A 5,728-nucleotide genomic window follows, 5' to 3' on the forward strand; every position below is an offset into this window, starting at 1 on the left:
TATATATATTAATTTTAAAAATCACTATGCTGTTATTGTAAACGCGTGCATAATGCGATACCGAACCTTGCTGCAATTCAACTTGAACGAGGAGTACATTCACGAGAAGCGAATGGCTTACTTAAAAATGTTCAGCTATTCCTGAACCGAGCAAACCATCATCAAGTAAACCAGCGAAAGACTAAGAGATCATCCCTTTAAGATGAACATTTGCGGCCAGATACACCAAGAAAGAAGGGCGTCATTTTATCAAAACCTAAGAAAGATACTAGAAGAATGCCGTCCATATCGTTTTCGCTCTTTCAATTACTTCAGCTCCTACCAACAATACACCAGCCGCAAGAATAAAGAACGTTATTCAGTCTTGAAATCTTTCATCCGGCAATATATTCGAAATTGCGCTAACCTTCGATGGCTCAGGCCGACAGCGTTAATTGCATTAGATAGGACCATAGCAAGAGAAATACAGTGTTAGGCGCTACCGGTCAAGCCTTCTATAAATATTAGGTCAATACTGAATACCGTAAAAGCGGCAGTACTAACAGTACAGAAGCGCCTAGCCACAGAAGCAGGCACTGATCTTGAATGGCAGCTCCAAAAAACTGGCACGACGCGAGACTACCAATGGAGTTTTTCTTTTATAATTGCTAAAAACAACGCAATAAAGCATTTAGCGCATTCTAGCTAGAATTAGAGCCGTAGTCTATAAGCTGGCAAAGAGAAAATTACATTCTAGCTACTCAGCTTAGGGGTTCATGTCAATGTGTGGTGATCGATGTACAAATTAGAAGCAGGCCCGAGAAGCAACAGGAAGCAATTCTAGCCTGAGCTTACCTAAAATGTTAATGAACCTTCATTAAGATAAGTAACATGCTCCAGAAAAACAGTTCACAAGATGCGCAATCTTTCATTGTAGTTTTTTTTTCATTATTAGTTCCCAAGGCGAAAATATTTCTCGTCAAACATAGACGCTTTGTCGTTATAGATGTCTCACAGAGTTTTCTAGTTTTTTCTCTTTCGTGATTGCAAAGCTTACTCTCAGAGTGTTATCTCTGCAACGGTGCGCTTGTCTTTCTCCCTATTTATTTACTAAGCTTCTCGCTCCGTTAGAAAACTCTTCATTCCTGCATTGTCCGAGCTACCGGTAAAATGCTTGCATCATAGATACTTACTCTGACTGATAGACAGTCTGTCGTTTTAGAAGTTCGCTGTGTTGTCTAACACATGTCTTCCACGCTAAATTAGAGGTGTGCTAGGGAACAGCGTCCTTTTAGCAGACGGAATCTTGTGAAACGCTCGTCCTATGAGGTAGATGTGTGAACAAAATCTGTTGCTTGTGCGCATGCGCCCTCGGCGTCTCATTGTCCAGTCGATTATATTTTGCACTAAGACGCAGTTTCTTTATGATGATCGTTAGTATTACTGCTATTATCGCATTTAATTGTGTTTATCTATTCATTCATGGACGAAGACAGCTCAATGCGATCGATCTGTGGATTTTACGCAGGACGTTATATAAAGTACTAAAAAATTTGAAGTAGTCCATTGAACTTTTACCGCAGTCTGCCATAGAAGTGAACGGATCACAGATGATCTGGATAGAAAACAAAGGCTGGTCGGCCTTTGAGGTAGCTGAAATACATTTGTAATGTGGCCCGTTTATTTCTCTAATATAGCGTATCTTCCCTTTAAAGACACCGTACATGTGCAAGTGCATTTTCGAGAGATTTGTAACTTGGAAATGAGTTCATACCTGAAAACACATTTAAAGTTAGCCTGAAACTAGTTTGAGTTCAAATCTGGCAAAGAAACAGTGAAAGCAACCGATTTAATGCTTAACGCAGATCTAAATATAATACCTAAAAGCTTTCGGTACGAAATCAATTTTAATGGGACAGAATAAACGTAGAATCTGCGTCCATCCAAGATGTTGCGTCGTGTGTTACCGTGTATGACATGAAATTTTAACAGGGCACATATTGAAATAAACCATTGATCTCTCACGGCTACGAACATGATGCTCTAATTTTTTAAGTAATGGCGGTTTCGAGAAAGCTTGAAATTCATCATGTATTGATTCTAAGAGCGAACAGAGCTCGTTTTTGGGACGGAAGAGGCAGAATAGACCACAGCAACTAGAATGTGCAACATAAATGAGCTATGTGTCTTGATAGAAAAAATACAATTGATAAAATATAGTTTATTTGTGAATTTACTCCTGAAAACAAGGATGTTTGTAGGGCATTTTTCAGTGCAGTACGACCAGCAGTAGACTTCCGGCAGTTATGGTACGGACGCTGGGTGCTCGTTCAGTGTCGAACTTGGCGATTTTAGTAAGTGTCACAAACTTCCGATACGACTATCCGTAACTTGCAAATGGAAGTTCGTTTCCCGCTCTGTAGTCGCTGGCGTCGCTAACTGTTTCCCGAAAAATTCATATATTTATTCAATGTCGCATTCTTAACGAATATGCCGCTATATTCTAAGCGGCAGTCGATTATAGGCCAATTGAGCGCAATTTTTAAGGTATTATCGTCCTACATTTAGGGAAAAGTCAGTGTTATATCCGAGAGGTTTTGGATTAGCTTAACTGCTGTGTTAGGCCTCCCAACGCAGAGATTTTCTGTCAATATAATATCTATTTTTTTTTAAATTTCGTTAAATTTTACCACATAACAGCTCCAGCTATATGTTGTACCGCACAATTTGAATAAAGGATACTTTTGGTTTGTTAAGATATTTCGTTCGAACAGATTATCGCTGACCAGAATCTGTGTTCTTTTTGAAGTGCTATCTCAGTTTCAGCTCTTATTATAGGCAGAGCCCAGCTATCGCTTCCTTTGTTATGCATGCTGACGATGCTATCGTCATTTCGCAAAAGTCCTTTTTCTCATCTCAAACACGTTGCCTTTGAATGGACAACAAAGGACTCACTAAGAACTTACCGAGTAAGCTGCACGGTTACACCAATACCTTTACAGCTATCTATCGGAAGTTATTGCTACGTATCTATCATCGTAGCAGCTATTTTTTGGTCTGTTATCAATGCTGGTGTACAACTCATATTCAAAAAATTAACTGACATTAGAAAAAAATAGTACTCTCGTTGTGCAACTTGATTTATTGGAGTTGAGGTAAGTTCTGCGAATCGTCAAAGAATTTCGCAAGTCAGATCAGTAATGCTCTACACAAGAAAAAACAGAAACGGAATAGAAGTTCCCGTCAACAATATGTTGCGTATTGTCTTTAGTGGGAAATTTAGTCAGATACAGAAAAGGTCATAAAAAAACTTATACCTGTCATTCATAGCAGTTTATGGCGATATCTAGTCTCAAAGAAATTTAAGATATTGAAATAAAAAGTACCGAACTGACCAAGTGTCATTTCTGATCTAATGTTCTGTTCTTCTGTTTTAGACGGAAATTGATTAATTCATATGAGTTAATCAATTTTCGCGAAAACTTACATAAAAATAATGTGAATGCATCCAAAGTGTGCACTAATATTATTCCGATAAGTTAAGCAAGTTCACTAACTTCAGATTCTATGCTTTATAAAGCTATTCATGCAATAGTTAATTAACTAACAGTTCATTAATTATTGGGTCTCACACAGTGTTGCACATCTTTGATTGGTTTTTCATCTATACATTCTACGAATTTTCAATTTAGCGTAAAGTGTTGAAACAACAACTTATGAAATTCTTAATTCATGTATGCTACATGGAACAAATGCAGAAACATAATAAATTACTACACAATTCTTAGGCTTTAAATACCTTTCCAACGCAGCCTTCAACCGTAAATTGTTGTTCCTTATATTTCAGCCCTCCGACAATAACTTCTCATCTTTGCGCAGATACTCACGCCAGCAGCAGAACCACCTAACGTGTTCTAACCCTGTACACGTCGTTCGCCTCTGTGATGCGTGCATAAGCCCTGTCGAGCCGCTAGAATCTTTTCTTTCTCGAGGACCTGGCCCCTTAGGTGTTTCAACTACATTAACGACAGCGCCGGCTGGCGAAATGTTCAAAATTGAACAGTCGGAAACTATTGTCCCGGTATTTCCGTGCGCTCAGGCGTCGTACTGTATGTTTCATATTTTGAAACATGAATACATAGATGAATCGAGAGAATGATGCGAAATAGGACAGTTGTTCTGCCGTCCTTCCTCTGTTAGGCCTCCGCAGCTTCACGGTGCTGCTGGTATTGGTAAAGAGAATTGACGTCGATGAATCCATCTCTGCGCTGCTCCAACGTCACAATCACTCTCCATGCTAGGCGCACCACTGAACTGCACACTGAACGATGACAGGCCCAAACATAAGACTTGAGCAGTGCGACCTTTCTATTCCGTTACTTCCGTTGGCCTTTTTCTGCCATCAATCTCGTTGCGTTCCCACCGTATGCCCATGGTTCCCAGCTTTTTTCTCACTTCAACGGATCAGTAACTTTTTCTTACACTCTTTCTGTGTCTATAACGAATGTATTCTTCCCTACAGCGCTCAGTTTTGCGCATACACTTCTCGTTGATTTCTACAAAGAAGTTTCTGGTTCTTATAGGCCGCTTGGCTGAAACCGCTGAGAAGCCCACCCACTGTTTTGGTCGCCAGTGTCGAGGCTGGCAAAAGCTGTGGGTGGGCTACTACATTTTTGAGCTGAAATTTTCCGGTGCGATACCAAAGAAGGATACTGCAAAGCGCAGGGCCGGAAATCTCCTTTGCAGTAGCGATGAAGGCGGCAAAGGTAATAGGAGCAGCAAAAACAGCTGGCGATGTTCTTTTACCTACTGCTTAGTTTCCCGCAGAAATTGTCTGACTATTGCTTGACGCGGAAAGAGGGAAAAAACTACTCCGCTACGAAGGTTCGTAAAAAAGAAGCTCTAAGGACTAGGAGCACAGACTCGAAGCTACACTAGAAAAAGAGGTCATCGTCCTATGATCTATTCCTGAATAACTAAGCTAGGCTACGTACGGATGATAATCTCTGCCTACAAAGAGAGTCTCGACGAAAACTCCACTCCAAAGAAAGGACTTGAGCGTTTACCGTGTGGACCTCTCATATTGTGGGGCCGGGAGATTCGAATTCCAGTTGGGCTTTCACGTGAACAGGAACTGCCAGAGCCCGTGGCAGCAAGGCAGTGTGGAAAGAACAACTGCTTTCAGATAATCTGCCAATGACAATCAAAGTTGTGGAATAACAACAGAAGTGTTTACATTATAATAATACCCACTACTCGCAGGGCTTCAGAATATACACGGTCTGAACTCGGTTATAATATTATATGGATTCTGTTAAAACAATACAGTCAGAGCAATACTTTTTTATCTGCTTGGGTATAATCATACCTAATAGACCAAGCTTCTGTCATCATATCAACTGTACAACATCAAATAAATTATTTACCGCCAGCTTTTCTTGTTTTTAATCAACAAGGCCGCACTATACTGAAAGTTTTTACTTAGCTTACGAGCTGTATTAAGGGTTCGTTCTTCGGGTTTGATGCAAAGCAACGACTGTAACGCGATTAAGGTAAACCTAGAACAACTTTGCTGTTTTCCGTGTTGATCTAATGATCAAGCCATTTGTTTTTGTCCCACCCAAGGCAGCGATAAGTGATGCAATTTAAGCCTCTGAGTTTTTCGTCCAGCATCGCCGTGAGGCACTCAATCAGACTGCTACATATTCATCCCGAAAAGGATCTTACTAGAGATTGCATCAATTGTACG

General features: G+C 40.2%; 2 long non-coding RNA genes across 2 annotated transcripts in view; one reads left to right on the forward strand and one right to left on the reverse strand.

Annotated features, from left to right (window-relative positions):
- Positions 1–1,298, reverse strand: part of LOC111262808 (uncharacterized) — a 2,944-nt gene extending 1,646 nt beyond the window's left edge. Inside the window, exon 1 of the long non-coding RNA XR_002681866.2 lies at positions 1,173–1,298. This is a non-coding gene — a long non-coding RNA (uncharacterized LOC111262808). The remainder of the gene's footprint in view (positions 1–1,172) is intronic.
- A 24-nt stretch (positions 1,299–1,322) lies between these two features.
- LOC111262809 (uncharacterized) lies at positions 1,323–5,410 on the forward strand. The gene is made up of 2 exons (XR_002681867.1): positions 1,323–1,412; positions 3,827–5,410. It is a non-coding gene; the product is annotated as an uncharacterized LOC111262809 (long non-coding RNA).
- Positions 5,411–5,728: the final 318 nt, after the last annotated feature.

The sequence above is a fragment of the Varroa jacobsoni genome, unplaced genomic scaffold, assembly GCF_002532875.2.
Source record: "Varroa jacobsoni isolate VJ856 unplaced genomic scaffold, vjacob_1.0 scaffold_702, whole genome shotgun sequence".
NCBI classification, from domain to species: Eukaryota; Metazoa; Arthropoda; class Arachnida; order Mesostigmata; family Varroidae; genus Varroa; species Varroa jacobsoni.